At 33.4% G+C, this 17,397-nt stretch overlaps 1 long non-coding RNA gene across 2 annotated transcripts; it reads right to left on the reverse strand.

Annotated features, from left to right (window-relative positions):
- Positions 1 to 592: 592 nt before the first annotated feature.
- Positions 593 to 12,782, reverse strand: LOC148603977 (uncharacterized). 2 transcript variants are annotated; one of them, XR_015916787.1, is made up of 3 exons: positions 12,401 to 12,782; positions 12,120 to 12,174; positions 593 to 939 (listed from the first exon to the last, which is right to left on the reverse strand). It is a non-coding gene; the product is annotated as an uncharacterized LOC148603977 (long non-coding RNA). The 2 variants fall into 2 exon arrangements; XR_015916786.1 differs by lacking the exon at positions 593 to 939 and adding an exon at positions 6,626 to 8,742.
- Between the last annotated feature and the right edge of the window lie 4,615 nt (positions 12,783 to 17,397).

Consider the following 17,397-nt stretch of genomic DNA (forward strand, 5'->3'; position numbering starts at 1 on the left):
AAACTTTCATTCGTTTCCAAAATTTAAGTCCTCACGGCCTTTTACCACTCTGACAGAGAATCAATGTCTTCTTGTTCTCGTTTTATCCATTTTCTTGCATAGTCCTCGACGGCATCCATAAGAACTTTAAAGTTATAATTCCAATTTATGGAGCGTGGTTCACGGTACTTTGGACCTTTAGAAAGGGTATTACGTAGAGATTCGTTTTCGATAATAGTTAAATCTCTCGTAACGACGTGCCCAGAAGGACCATATTTGAATGGAGAGCTTTGGCAAGAACAGTCAGGTGGTTTAGCCTTGAAGTCCTCAATCTCGAGGTTCTGCAATAGCCTTTTATAATTGAAAATTTTGGATGCAATGGGTAAAGTAAAGGAATATGAAATAATTGGTATGGATTTGTCTTTGAAATATGGAGGAATTTTGTTGGTAACGTTTTTTTTGTGATTGAGGATGTTAGCCAAAATAATTGCATCTATACCTTTGTTGACAAACGGTAGTGAAAGAAATGATCGTTTTTCTTCATCCTGACTTTTCACACAAACTGGTTCAAAGAGTCTATGGAAACCAATATCCAAAATGATGGCAACAAGTCTTTATAATGATGAGGTGGGGTCAGAAATAGGAGTGTCAAGACTTGTTTTGTAAATTGAGTGTAGTAGAGTTAGAGGTATAGAATAAAGTTTGGTTCTAATGTGATAAAGTCCAAGAGGTTTTTGTATGAAAGGAAGGAGACCATCTACGGAGACATCATGTAAATTAGGTGACGTATAGTGGCGATGGCCATGACTCCTTTCCCGTCTTGGATTTTTGTCAAACAAATTCATCATATTCATGCTATTGTTATATTGGCTTGAAAGGTTTCCTATACTTTTGATGTTGTCATTGCATTCGTAAGGTATTGCAGTACCTAGTCTGCGAATCCAGTACTCCTCTCTTTCCCTACAATTAGAGATAGAATGTGGTGTGGTGATTTTATTGATCTTCACTTGAGAATGACTCTTTGGCAGTAACAATGACACAAGGTTAATTTTCAAGCAATTCATTCAAGCCAAAAGAATCACTGTCTTTCTAGGATTGAACTGAGGCTTTTTACATTTATTTTTTATGGCAATATATTTTAAAAACATTTCCAATGGAAGCCTCAAATTAACTCATGTATCATTCGGAAAATAGTTGGGTTACGGGGAAATGATGTTTTTCATTATTATAATAAGTCCTTCAGAGTCTTGCGGAAGGAAAATCAACAACCATGACAAAAAGTGGTAGATGAAATATACAAGAAGGCTCTGTATACAAAGTCTTCCAAAGACCCTTCAATACAGGGTAACCCATCCATATCCAAGAAAAATCAGCCCTTCCTTGGTACCTCAAGACATGGCAATGCTTTGTCTACAACACATATGGAAGTTGTGTAAAACAAAAAAACAAACAAACAAACAAAGAAACTACAATTACGTCCATGCATGCAGGCTGTATAGAGGACTACGTCATGCATCAAAAGGCAGCAGAGTTCCAGGATTAGAGAACAAGGACAAAGATTGACAACTCCTTCCCAAGTATTGATTTGCAAGAATATGCAAGAGTATTGAAAACCAGATTAGGAATTGGGAATTGTGGGTGATCAAGAATAGCAAACAAACATCACTCAGCCATAACTAACTCAGACATTGTTTATGGAAAATAGCTAAGGAATCTTTGAAACAGAGAATTATTAAACCCCGTTACCCAATTTAGTGTTCCTGGACAATTTCGGCTTATTCGTGACCTCTCCTTTTCAAAACACATTTCAGTACACTCCTGAATTCCCAGAGATAATTTACAGTTAAATATGACAGTGTTTATGTAGTTTATTGTAAAACATCATGGCCTCCTTGTTAAACTCGAATAATGTTATATAAAAGATGTTTTTCGCATTATGCCAGTAAATCCCTCTATAAATCATTTACTTTGTCTCACATAGAAGAGTAATAAAGGGAACCAAGATTGTAGTAACTAAAATCATACATACAAAGTAACAAAAGTAAATGAGCAACTCGGACTCCACTAAAAACTGGGAGCATGGACCAGTTGCACCGGTAGGGTAAGCGTCCTCTGGTTTTCTAAAAACACCCGCCGAGTTGCTCATAAAAAGTCAAGTCCAGGTTAGATAAACGAGGAAATGAAAACTATCATCCGTTGAAAAAATCAGTTTTCATGGTGCAGATGGATACACCATCACGATGCGCGAGTTCTTGATGACGACCATAAAACTTCTGTAGTGATGACGTCAATCTTGTAGCAACATAACAGTGTTCCCGAAGCCTACTTATTTAAGTTCTAGCGCGATACAAAAAGTCTGCGTAGTTTAGGCAAGCTCTGGCATAACGTATGAGTTGTGATATGAACACTCCATACGCAAGTGCAGGTGAAATATAGAATAATTAGAAAAAAAAAATAACAATTAAGATAAAAGACAAATAGGAAAATGACAACTGTTTCGTAGGATGGTTAAAGCCTATATTGATAAAATCTATATCTGAACAATAGATAGGATTTAGAATTTGCTTTAACATGTTATGGAGGAGTAATCAAGGGAACCAAGGAAAATGCATTAATGTAAACACACCGTGTTTAAATCAATATCACGAATCTGGTAATTAGTCTGACAATGACATTAAAAATATCGAAGCACCTCCCTACATCAAAGCAAAACAAAAGGAAAAAGAAGAAAACACCATGGCAAATGTCTAGACATGTTGTTTTCAATTTTGTTTGTATACGTCCTTAAATAGATCCATTTACAATGTAGTTGTAAAACGTTGAGCTACTAGCAAATATTTCATCTACAAAAAAATGCAGGTGTGAGAGCATCGATTTAGTTAACCTAATACATTTTTCCTCAGTCAAGTTGAAGAGTAATCAAGGGAACAAAGATTTTCGCGGAAATCAAACTAATGTAATCCAGGGACAAAGACCAGACATGGAGGACAGACAAACACAACAAAAAATATAAAGTAACTAAAATAACACATACAAAGTAACAAAAGTAACTGAGCAACTGAAAAAAGTTGACCGATATATCTGTTTTTTCTTCTGTTGCCCGACCAATGCTGCACATAAAGGTTAGAGTGCGTATAAAAAACAAGTCCGGGGTAGACGTAATAAGAAAGAAAATATATTACACGTTGAACAAATCATTTCTCTTGGTGCAGATGGGTTCCACGAGTTAATAAAGACGACTATAAGACTTGTGCAAATTAGAAACCGTTGAAAGCTGCAAGACGTTTTGGCGTTTTGGAAAAAAATAAAGTAAGCAAGATATGCAATTATGATAATGTTCTAGAGTTGTATGATATCCATCAACATATGATAGGTCTACAAAATACCGTATTATTTAATTCAAATTATCATTCAGTAAAAATAAAATGTGTGATGTTTGACCTTCAAATAAAACTTTTGTGGAATCTAATTTGCCTGTTCAACGGACAAATGAAGTAAATTGTATGAATATTGTGTTTTAGATGATACACTGAGCACATACGAAATATCTTATACGGTAAATATGATATGCTTTATGACAATACATGTACATGTATATGTACAAGCAAAAACATGATTCGACTGGGAGTCGTCCGTTATTTCCTGCACGAGAAATTAGTTTGATTAATCCGATATCTTCCTGTAGATATGCCATATGATGGGATCCGTTTTCTGAAAAGTTCGACAAAAATGTCCTAATTACCAAGGACTTTGTTTATATTTTTAACTTAACTTTTTTGAAAGTTGAAATTTTTGTCGAGATATGTTCATTACAGCGGCTAGAAATTGTAACACATTTCCCCTGTACACTCATGCTATAGACATGACATATGTTAGGATATGTTTCCTGGTTATCTTGGACTTTTTTCTCTTATGTCTAGATTGAAAGAGTGTATATTACCAGTGATAATCCTGTTTAAACTTAACCATGTCTGGACGCAGACTGGTATTGTCCGAAGAGCAAATTCGTTGTGTCTGCATTGGCTAGAAAACCAAATGTTGTGGTTCTTCTTTTATAGGGGTTATGCAGTGATTTTACAGCTGAAATATTATATGAAAGTTTACTTAATTTCCATTAAGTGGTGTAGGAGGAGTAAAATTAAGATATTAGAACTCTTTTGCGTAACAGAAGGATGGACACCTCTATCATCACAAACCCCCACTAAAATTAGGGTTAGAATGATTGAGTTTATTTTTTTCTGCTATACATACATGTAGAAGAAATGGAGGGTACTTGTTCTTTTTTCAGAATTGAAATCCTCAGCGTCACTAATATCGTTCGTTTGATTAGTTAACACTGCATTTCGAAGGATTGTTGAGGATTTTTGTGGTTTATATAAATAAAGTCAAATTATATCCTCGAAGCTACGTTGTCTTAGCTTTATGATAAACGAAATGGTGCAACGGATATAAGAGAAGTGTTATGTTTTAAACTTTATTGTTATAGTGATATTTAATTAAACAGAAGGTTTTGTTGGAAATTTAGATTTATAAAATATGTAAACTTATATATGAATTATCACTACCTCTATCAGTTTATGAACGAGAGGAACCGATGGCGATATTCTCGAAAGTTCGAGGCATATTAGTGCTAGCAACAGTATGTGACTGTAAATGGCTGTGTTTAGATTTTCAAGTGTATACATGAAATGACTTAACAATGACAACCCACACGCCAACTAAAAAAGACTTTAGATACCGCCATATTCTTTGTTTCTGTCACGCCCTTGATTGAAGACTCCGAGAAAAAAAAATGATTTTAAAAAGTTTGTATCAAGTGAAAAATCAAACATTAAACAAACGAATAAAACAAACAAAATACAAATGGTCTTTGATAACATTCCCTGTGCTTTGAATTTCATACTCGAAACAGCATCTACACTGCAATTCAAAAGAGTTCAAAATAAAGGTTTGATAGATGTTTAACTATTTTTAGCCATGACGACCTCCTTGAAGTTTGCATTTTTCATTTTCTACTAGAGTATATTTGTATGTATTCTGAATATTTATATCGTCTTGGGAGGCTAATTTTTATTTTGCTTGTCGCCACTAGGGCCACAAACGCCAGATTAGAAACGCCTCGGCGAAAATTATGATTATCTATACTAATTTGTGGGATGTATACTACACGTGTAGTTTATCTAAACTAATTTATGGGATGTATACTACACGTGTAGTATTAATTTAAAATAGGCCTATGTAAGTGCAGGGTGGGTGATGCATTGATGGAAAGTGGGTTACAAAACAGAAAATAGTAAAAATACTTATTTGCCTTGATATGATCGAGCTATTTTCTCCATGAGCGGGATGCTGACATTCAATGACAAAATGACAAAACTGATGGGAAGTTATCCGTAAGTAATGAAAAGTGGTCATAAATATTACTTAACAAAAGAAAATACTAATTTTGGGCAAGAAATTTTAGCCAGAAATTGGAAGATTATTCATATACTGCAAAGTTCATGCTAACCTTATTTCAGTTCTCTGATTTCTTACGTTGTGACCTCACTGGTTGTCTGAGCAGTATCAAAATTGGAATTCGAAAAAAAATCCTGAAAAAAACGCCGCCATAATGGCTTCCTCAGCAGCCACCTGTGATTAGATATGTCCTTACCTATGCGCTTTCTGCTATCCTACTGACTCCAAGCTGATGTGAGTAGCTGCTGAGAAAAGTGAGAAATAAATGTTACCGACACATGGACACAAGAAAATGATACAATAATAAAGCAGTATTCTCCTGTCTTTCGAAGAGGGAGTATGAATATGCCAACTTATATTTAAAATTGTACAAATGAACGGATTTTCAATTTAAAGTAATAACAAGCAGCTTATTGAAATACTCCTTTGCTAATTATAAAGTAATGTACTACATTTATTACACAATCATAAAATACGCTAATCTCATTGTATAATCGGCTATACGCGTGATGTTTTTGTTTAAGTCAATGAAACACAACTTCGAACTATTTAAATAGGTCATGGCTTCAATTAAGTGGACTTTCCTTGATCAGTGTATATATAAATTATTAAAGGTATAAAATAACAGAAGCATATGGTATGTTTCATTTTTTTTATGTTTCATGAGCGATGAGCGTGTAAATAAAAGCATCGATTGGAGGCACATTTTGTACACGAAGCACTTGCACGCTTCATTGAAAATGTTTTACGCTTTTACACGCCGATGAACCATGAAACGTTTGATTCTTAGCACATTTTAACCAAATTAAACGCATTTGTATATAATGGATTGTTCGTGTCTTATTGGGTTCTTGGTAACTCATTACATTGTATGTGATAGAAACATATTATCATTTTATATGACTACATTTTGTGATTTAATTGGCAGTCTTTCTAAAGCAAGACATGAAGTGATTCGTGCATGTCAAAAACTCAACAAATTTAGTATTATTTCTTGTTCAGGAACAGGTACCGATCACATAACCAGCCTTAGATCTTCATTTTGTCGTTGCGCTTTTGAGATAAAAAAATGTTTTATTTCATTTTATTATTGTTTTTTTTTTTTTATTTCATTTATTTATTTATTTATTTATTTATTTATTGTAATTCATTTTTATTTTGAAAAGGGAAACATGTAAGACAAACGCAATACACAAACTTGTACAGCAAGAAAGAAATTCAGTTGATGAAATGAAAATCATCATAATTATGAATTATATACAACAGAATTTAAACGTCGTGTATTCAACGTTATATCGACTTAGTCTATTACCGCATCCAAAGGCATCCGTTTTGTAATAATTTTCTCTTTTTGTGTAGGGGATAGGTAACAAGTAGAATATTTATCAATGTTTTAAGTATTCTATTCCACCATTAACACACGGATAACTTTTTTACATCTGCACTTAAATATGTAATACTTCAAAAACAGTAGCACATGGTTAACCACATTTTTTAAAGGATGTTCCTCATCTACCCAAAAAATATATTTTTTTTGCATTGAAAAGTATTTAAATACCTAGCTCATCAAACCAATTATTTAAAGAAAGCTAACAGTTTTGAACCACATTACACTCCCAAAAAAATATGAACACGTTTCTCTTTTTTCTGTGAATAAAAAGTACAGAGCTCAGTCACTTTAAAGTTACATTTATATAAATGGAAGAATGCCATGAAGTGATTTGAACTGGAAATGGTGTAAAAAGGACTTTTTTGTGGCTAAAAAGGCCATAGAATAAAATTATGACAATCGTCTAATTCAGAATGCAATTCATTTTCCAATTTTTTGTTGGGAATCAATTTTATCTCTCTTAATATATCTTATAAATATATCTACATATTTTGGAAATTTGTCTTGATGAAATCTATCACTTTATCTGCAATGTTTGGTAATTTATTAAATTACCAATTGATGTTACCCATCTGTCTGGTATGGCACCGATAATTCCATAATATTCTCAAAAGTTAACATTTACATTGTATTCCCTTTTAAATTCACCATAAGAATAAAAACTATAAAACTATTCAGATTAGATATCATATCATTTATGAAAAATATACCATTCTCTGAGAACTTAAGTTTAATGTACAGTTTTTCCCCCATATACAAAAATAGGTTAAGCCAAAGGATTTTTTTAGAATGGAATCAACATCCATATCATTTTGATCTTTTGTGCCTTTCAAAATAGAAAAAAAATTGATAATTACATCTCTCAAAAAAGAATTTGGTTTTTTTTTGTGCCACAAGATACAGACCCTCAGAGCTGACATACAATATCTTATCACCACCCCATCTGTGTTTATAATCTATCAAGATAATTTTCCAAGGGGAGGAATTTTTTAGGATTTAATTGTTTATAAAGCCAACTTAACTGAAGGCTGTAACAAAATGATACAATATCTGGAATTTTAAGACTCCCTTCCTAAAAATCATTAATAATGACAGATCACTTTATCTTGTCTCAGTTTTCATTCATAAGAAAATTAAAGAAAATATTTTGAATCTCCCTTAGGTTGGTACTGGGGGATTTTTAAGCACTGTTAACACCTGAACTAATATAAGAAGAGCTAAGGTCTTAATAACAGTTATCGTTCCGATATATGTCAGTTTTCTGTAGGTCCATGTGTTAGGTAGATACTTGATGCTCTGAATTTATCATAAAAATTGCAAATGGTTTTGTCAACCTTTGCTAATTCAAACCATATGCCCAGTAATTTCAACCTTCCCGCGTGATTCCATTTTAAATCTTTGTGAGGAAGAATTTCCTCTCCACATCCCTTTCTTGAACCAATCCATATTGCTTCTCTCTTGTCAATATTAACTCCCAAACCAGCACACTCTGAGAATTTGTCAAAGAGATATAAGGAATTTTCTAATGACATTTCACTGTGATCCAGAATTAAAGAAGAGTCTTCCGCATTTTGACTTAGTAAGAACTCAGAGTCCTCTACCATGACACGGGACACATTTTGGTCATTTTAATCGCTGCACTCAGCAACTCTAAATAATAAACAGGTAAGGTGACAGCTGGTCACCCTGGCGCACACGCTTTTTAAAGTAAACAATGCTGACAGGTGTCCATTATTCAGAAATGTACTAGAAATGTCTAAATAGCATGTGTTGATCCACTTAATGAAGGTCGGACCAAAACCATAGAAGTCCAAAGTCTCTTCCATAAAGGACCGTTCAACAGTATCAAAGGCCGTCTCAAAATCCATCAGCAGCAATAACCCAGGAATGTCATCCTTGTACATGAAGTTGGCATTCTACAAAGGTATCGTTCTTGCTTTGGTTTCGTATGACTGATTATAGAGTGAGCCAAATGTATAATGTTTTGTAAAACGTGCATATCTGAATGCAGAAATGATTACGTTGTGTAAAAGTATAGCATATGTAGACTGAAAAAAAAACACCGTTTGTTTTTGTATGTTTTTTTTTTTTTTTTTTTTGTTTGTTTTTTTTTTTTTATACCATGCATCACTTTACCATTACGAGTGTTTAAATTGTATGTGAACTGGTACTTAAATCGTAAATTGAACTAAAGCGATATTAAAATTATCATGTGCAATACTTTTTTTTACTGCATTCGTTTTAAACTTAGCATTTATGTGTGGATATGGATATTTATGTAGTAAACTTATTTGAATATTTAAGGTATAGCCCTCCGGATAATATAACGCATCATTGAAAAATATTAGCATAAACAAATATCGACGAAAGGAATGTCGAAGCGTCAGCAGTGCGATACGTAAAAATCCAAAAATATAGCCTGAACGTGAACACATAAAACAGAGAAGATCTACATTCACAATGTAGCAACCGAATAAAAAAGATTACATCTAACAACTGACAATAATGGAAACAAGACGTAATGCAAAACAAAAAAAAACTGAAGCACTAGCAATAAGAACTCCCATAAAAAGGGGTATCCCGAATGATGTGTATGTCCTGCACCGCCAGCAGCAACCACAAAGTTGCTGGTGAGAATAATCCGGTACTAATCAAGCAACAATAATGCAGTTCCGCGACACATGACAAATGCTTAATTGAATAAACATATTAGTTTGTCAAACATAAGTTATTATATTAAGGATCACGCCAAAATAACGTATATGTCAGAAATGCTGCTCCCATCATTTAAAAAAAAATAATTTCACCTGAAACATCTTCTATATACCAGCTCATGAAGTATAATTTAACCCTTACTATGCAAAGGGACGATTTATCGGCTTTGGGGATTTGTTTTGTTTTTCATAAGGTGACAATGCTAACTGCACCTATGACATTACGTCGGCAGAAGTCAATGGGCAAAAGACGAGGGAATCGAGCGGGGGATTCTTGTAAACTGAAGAAATGCTCTATATTAAATGGCATGCACTATATATCCAGTAGTTTCTTGATCATTATACACAACCTGATTCAAAACTTGTGACATCATGCATAAATAGGTGGGTATTGTATTATTACTGACATAGCACACTAAAGTACAAACAAGTGCCTTTTCAATTTAAAAGAGTAATCAAGGGAACCAATGTTACAGCGGTAATCAAAGGAATGTTATCCAGGAACAAAGACCAGATTTTGAAAACAGACATACACAACAAAGAACATAAAATAGCTTAACTCATACAAACAAATTTACAAACGCAAATGAGCAATTCGGACTCCACTAAAAACTGGGAGCATGGACCAGGAACACCGGTAAGGTAAACGTCCTCTGCTTTTTTCTAGAAACACTCGGTGGGTTGCTCATAAGAGAGTCAACTTCGTGGTAGACGAAAGAGGAAAGGAAAACTATGACACGTTTGAAGTTATGAGATGGCGTATAATATCTGTTGGACAGCATTATCGCATGTATAACTAAGGGTGTATACCTCAATGCTGGGTCATTGGATCTATTATTTATTTTCGGTGCTGCATTATTATTTTCATCATGTAATCAAATTTCTTGGCACATCTATAAATGCATGTATACGAGAATGTTATATTGAATATTTTACCAGCAGTTGTGTTTTGATCCGCGCCTGAATACATTACTTAACGCGTTATATGTTTAGGAAATTTAATCTGCATGGATATGTAAATTCGTAATTTTATTTTACAATAAAGTATTAGTATTCAAAAGGAAATTAGTGTGTTAAAATTAAGCGTATTTTTTTTTTATTTAGATACTCGTATGCAGACCCTTAGCATCCAGAAATTTCGCGGTTTGAAAACAAGAATTTTATTTTATTATTTTAGGACAAACATGGTAAAATATACAGCTGGGAATTTAGACTTACAAACGTGTACATGTCGTATAGGAAAGTGGCTACAGTAAACTCTGTAGAGAAAATAGTGTAACAAAAAGCGTTGTCAAATCAAATAACAAAATATATAATAGTTTTTATTTTGAACACGTCATTGAAGATTCATTTGATTTTAGGGAGAGCTGGCTAGTTGCGCGTTAACTTTGTCGTACTTCAAATTATAAGTTTGTGTTTTTTGTACATGCAGGAACAGATAAAATACCATAATTAAATTCCAGTCTTATTGTTGAAATTTGCATGTATTATGAATAATACTCAAGACACACTTTTATATTCAATACTTTATTTCAAATCTCAAGATATGATGTGGGGCGATTGCCTTACCATTGGACGTTTAAAAAGTGACATAACAAGTAAACGGACTGTAAGCGGCATATTAGAATTTGCATAAGGTTATTGAAATGGACAAAATATCCCGTGCTTCATTAAAATATGCTTTATTCTATACACCATAACCAATTAACTACAATGTTCTTTTAAATATGACACAAAACTTTGAAGTTTAAATAAATTATGTGTGTATAGAACACACTCAACTCTGTACGCATTCAGGGAACCAAGGTTATAGCGGTAATCAAAAAAATGTAATCCACGGACAAAGAAAAGACACGGAAAACAGACACACACAACAAAGAACATACAGTAACTAAAGTCATACATACAAAGTAACAAAAGTAAATGAGCAACTCGGTCTCCACTAAAAAGTGGGAGCATGAACCAGGTGCACCGGTAGGGTAAGCGTCCTCTGCTTTTCTAGAAACACTCGCCGAGTTGCTCATAAAAAAATCAAGTTCGGGGTAGACAAACGAGGAAAGGTAAACTATAACCCATTGAATAAAACAGTTGTCACGGTGCTGATGGATACATCATAACAATCCACGAGTTCATGATGACGACAATAAAACTTCTGTAGTGATGACTTCAATCTTGTAGCAACATACTCCTCTTCCAGAAGCCTATTTGTTAGAGTTCTAGCGCGATACAAAAAGTCTGCGTGGTTAAGGCAAGTTCTGGCATAACGTATGAGTTGTGATATGAACACTCGATAAGGAGGAGCCAAAGGGATGTTGCCACAGATGAAAGGAAAGTTGACAATTCTCAATGAAAAGTCATCACGTTTGTCGTAAGGTTTGGTCAATAGTTTTCCTTTACCATCGATTTCTACGAGTAGGTCAAGATATGAGGCTGACTTAAAAGTGTCTGAAAAATACGTCTTGAATATTAGTTATCATGAACATCGAAACTGAATATTGTATACTTTGTATCCACCTTAGTATCCAGAATGTTTATATCAAACTGAAATTCTTATCTTACAACTTAATTAAAGTACTTACCATCTTAATAAAGGTGTTGCTTTAACTGTCCTGTCTCTCCTGGATACAGCTACTACTATAAAGAATGTCATAACCCCTTTCATATTTCAAAATAATGACAATGCATATTCTCCTTGAAAACCATTATTTTTTACCTTTCTGTAAGTGTAATTGTAAAAGGAAATAGTGAAGTAATTGAATGTACATATAGCTCTCAAATGCATAATTATCAAATGACACGATATATGCGAACAAAAAAATATTGGTTTCCAGTTTTAGCGAAAGAAAATGTATTTATTTACCACTATCATCAAGTTCTGTTGTTAGTTAGATCATAAGAGTCGTCTATCATGTTCACATCTGAGTTGTTACCTACAATAAAATTTTCTATGGACAAGGCAGAGCATTAAATGATTAGACAATCTGCAACAGAAAGACAAAAATAATCATTAGAACAATGTAATAGAAAGTCATATATATCTAGAACATATGAGATTATAGAATCATATTGAAGTGGGACAAACTAATTTGAGGGTGTTTAGACACACCGTCTGGTCATTATATAGTATGTTCTTGTATTAGGTGCATACTTGGCGCAAACCGATAAAACAGATATATGATTTATATATATGTTTTTTTTTTTTTTTTTTTAAATATATACACATATTTCCACATAACATGCAATTACAATTTAAGACTAATTTAAAAAAAAAACTCTTCACTAAGTGAAATGTATTAGATAAAAATGTGATTTACCAGTTATCGAAATCTAAAAATGATGAAAACTGTATTTACTATTGTAGAGGATTGCCTTTAAACGTCATCGGATAGACGTCCTTTCATGTCCCAGTCCATAATACCACTACACAGTCAAGTATTATTAAACATCTTCCGGACTATTTAGTAATCACAGAAGATAAACAATTGTATGCCAACCTCTCGAGTTATACTATTGGTAAATGCACCGATACCATCCCTAGACACTGTCTTTCTAAACCTACTTTCCATCGGATTAATAATACCACTAATGATTGTGTCCTAGATATCTATTTCGATAACCATGGCTCAATCAAACAGAATTGTGATTTTAGATTCATTCAAGAGAAAATTAAACCCAATATCTTACAAATTGATAATAACAAAAGTTGGCCGACTCTTAATGATTTGTTGTCATTTGTAGCTTTTGTCTTGGGCTTTCTAAACACACTCGCTACGGTTTGCCTCATTTACAAATTCCATATTATCGCTGCGGCATTAACATTTCATAAACCGTTACGCGCAGAGGATTCTTTTATCTTCACTTTCCCTACCACCGATGCACCATGAATAAATCAATGGGCTCAAACAATCCGCTATAATATTAAATGGGATTACATACTGTTCGCAGGTTCCTTTTTGATACTATTAGGAATCTGCATTTTAAGTGAATATAATATCAAAATGACTGCCTCCCAGACCATGATTTGTTTCGAAATTATAGATGGAAAACAATGTGCTTTAGTGTCATTCCTAACATTTCCGGTGTGTACTACTTCTTATTATTTTAATCTACCTGATTCAGTCGACAATTTTTCTTTTCCCCCAAGACTTAGTATAGAATGGGCAAATGTTATAGTTATTGACAGAACATCCAGTCGTTCGATACGTGTTCCATCAATAAAAACACATTTCATATTTTAATTCTATAAAGATCAAAACCATACTATCCCATCCATGTTTCGCCTATATAGTAGCAACTCACAATGGTATAAGATATCCGATTCAATGGAACGAGCCAAAGAAAAACTCGACCGATATTTCCAGTGATAATATTTTTTGTAACGGGAAATAATGGTGACTCTATGTCCTTAAAGATAAGTCCGCCAATGTACTCAATCTATCCATCTTTACATTTTGTTTACATTCTGACATAAATTAGCTTTAAAATTAGTTTTTTCCGTTTGATTTTAAATTTAATAATAACAGTGTATACATTGTCATATTTTGTGGTTTCTCAAGCACTTCTAGTGAGGATTTACAGTTTGTTTTGGGTGATTTAAAAAAATATATTTATCCTTCAAAGATGGAAAGGAATACTTATCTTTCATTTATTTCATACTAACAAATGGGTATGCTTCCATAGCGCCAGATTTCGGTCTTGTTTGAAATCACATCAGCGTGAATTATATTTTAAAGAAGATGATATACAATTTCCAAAACAAACATAACTTAAAGATTTGATTTTTATCCCAGGATGATAATTACTTTCTACACGTTCTTTCCTTACCATATCATGGATGGCTAGCCTTTGACTACACATAATTCATAGACGTTATACTTTTCCTATACTCATATTCACAATACAAAATATACTTGTAATTGATTGCACATGCACAAGCAACGAATATCGTTCTTGCGCATACTTGTCATCGCTGATTTTACTTGTGGTCTTCTACAAGGAGTCTGTTCATTCCTGAACACGCTCTAAGTAGGTGGTATTGTACGCAGTTGCATCGACACTCGTTCAATTGTTGTAATTTCATTGACGACATCCAATTTATGTTATTATTTATATATTTGTGTTTGCCTATGTGACATTATTACAAATATTGTTTATTCTATGTATATATTTTGTTAACTTGTACTTCTTCACACTAAAAAAAATAATAATTGTTCTTAACATTTATCTTATATATGTATATATACCTTAAGCTGTCATTTATGTTGTTATTATAGATTTATTACATGTACGTTGATGATTTTATGGATTCTTGTGTTTTTAAACAACTGAGGGCAGCTGCTAACTAAAAAGGGGGTGTTTTGTGATACAAAATTAGGTTTCGTGTACTTAACAAAATATATTAACTAGGTCAGAAAAAACAAGAACGAGCAATTTCATTACTTGATTAATCCCACTAGTCATTCTTTCGAAATAGATTCAGATACAAGTCATTTCAGAATTAACATGATTGCATTAATAATATTTCCAGCTAAATTAATTTCTTATTTTAAGCCATCACTACAGATGTTTTATGATCGTCATCATGAACTCGTGGATCGTTATGGTGTATCCATCAGCACCATGAAAACTGATGTATTCAACGGGTCATAGTTTTCCTTTCCTCGTCTGTCTACTTGACTTGACTTTTTATGAGCAACTCGGCGGGTGTTTCTAGAAAAGCAGAGGACGCTTACCCTACCAGTGCATCTGTTTTTGCTCCCAGTTTTTAACGGAGTCCAAGTTGTTACTTTGTATGTATGGTTTTAGTTACTTTATGTTCTTTGTTGTGTATGTCTGTTTTTCCATGTCTGGTCTTTGTCCCTGGATTACATTATTTTGATTACCGCTATTACATTGGTTCCCTTGATTACCCTTTCAAAGAATTAATCTGAATAGTTCGAGTGGAAGCATAGGAATTTCTATGATATTGTTCCATTATATTTTCTACCTTTATAGTCAAGACTTGGACTTATTGTGGTGATAAAACATGAACCTTTCAGAAATTAGAGGCCAAAAAGGGGGACTAAAAGCATGTCTTTTCCATGTAGGGACTTTTGGATTGATTTTGAAGGTTTAACTAGAACCATGTTGCAGTAAGGGCCAAAAAGCGACTGGTTCTGGTCAAATATGTCCATGCTTGCTCCAACTGTTTTGGGTCTGACCTCTACGTACGTATCAAGCTGTCCCCTAAGAAGTACTTTATTTCTCTAGAGGCATTATTTATATCCGGTTAATTAATTTGATTAGATTAATATTTTTGCTATTTCATTTAATTATATTTAACTTCATCACAAGCTATGCTTTTGCCATATGCATATTTGCATATCAGCATACTCATATATTCATCGGGTATGGTGACTTCCAATTTGCAGATTCACTTGTCTATACCAGGTTGAGCAAAAGTGTAGGTTAGATACATTTTTTATTCAGCTCCACATGTCTTTAAAGCACAACTTCTTCTAAACGCTTAAGGCATTTTGATGAAATTTTATAGGATTCGTTGCATATTATATGTAGATGTACATGAAAGAATATAATTGCTGTCGGAGGACTCCAAAGGGATATAATCCAAATTAAGTAAGCACAACTCCTCCTAAACCCCTCTTTTTTACAATTTTATGGGAAATTTTTATGAAATTTTATGAAGGCGTATGTCCATAGAATAAAATTGTTAGGTGCAGTTAAAGAAATTAAAAATAATAAGGCAGTGGACATTGGTCCAGTTAAAGAAAATGACTGGACCGAAAAATTTCAAGTGGACCGACAAATTTGGACGGCCAGGGGTCTGGGGGCCTCTTAAGTCAGAAGCTCTGGGGTAAATGAAGCCAAATCATGCATTCTAGCACTCTCCTGACACTTTTTTTTTCACTTTTAAAGACTTTGAAAAACACCATTTTTTTGTGAGATTTGAATTAAAAAAAAAAGATTTTTTGTTGATTTTTTTTATTTTTTTTTCTCTAGAATAAAAAAAACAAAAGTTTGTCAAGTTCGTCTTCATTCATTTTATTATCCGCATGATCATCCATATCACTACATTCTGATCCATTCTCATCTTTTTCATCATCAACTCCTTTAGAGATTTGGATAATCAGTCCACCTACTACAGCCTAAAATAATAAAAAAATATATTGAGGTTAAGTAGTTTTCCAAAATGTCACACAATTTATACCATTCATTCACTAATATTGAGAAATATGCCATTTGATAATCCAGAGGTACATGCGGCATTTAGACTTACGAGATTAGATTGTCAAAGTCATCTATATTGTTTGGGCTTTAGGTAGCAGGGCCATCAGCAACACCATCGTCTACATCGTCTATTTCAGCGAAAGCTGGGACATGTGTACGTTTTCAAGTCCTATATATTATTCTTTATGCTACGTCATCTACTGCGCCTGAAAGCATACAGTTCCTTGCTAGGTGCAATAACTTGGCTATATGAGATTAAGTTGTTTGATTGTGTTTTCAAGAAATCAAGAGGATATTTTTTTTTTACTAGGATTATACAATAGCAGATGCCATAATAGTCCATACTTTACTACCTGTAAGGCATGAAACAAGTAAAACAGTATAGTAATAGATAACACAATATGCTAAAACACACCAGATTTTAACATTTCAAGAGCTCATGATGTCTGTCATTAGCAATGTAGTTTAAAACGGGGTTTCATTATTTTTTATTAAGCATCAATAGAAAAAAAAAAGTATCGCCAGAGTTCAAGGAAAAATCAATTTGCTGAACTGATCCGGTTTAATAGTATCTTACAAAATGAACATAATGGTTACTTAAGAAAGCCAGACATAGGGTCGTCTCGTCTC

The sequence above is a fragment of the Perna viridis genome, chromosome 11 (assembly GCF_037379345.1).
Source record: "Perna viridis isolate PV_CMFRI_1.1 ecotype Kerala chromosome 11, ASM3737934v1, whole genome shotgun sequence".
Lineage (NCBI taxonomy): Eukaryota > Metazoa > Mollusca > Bivalvia > Mytilida > Mytilidae > Perna > Perna viridis.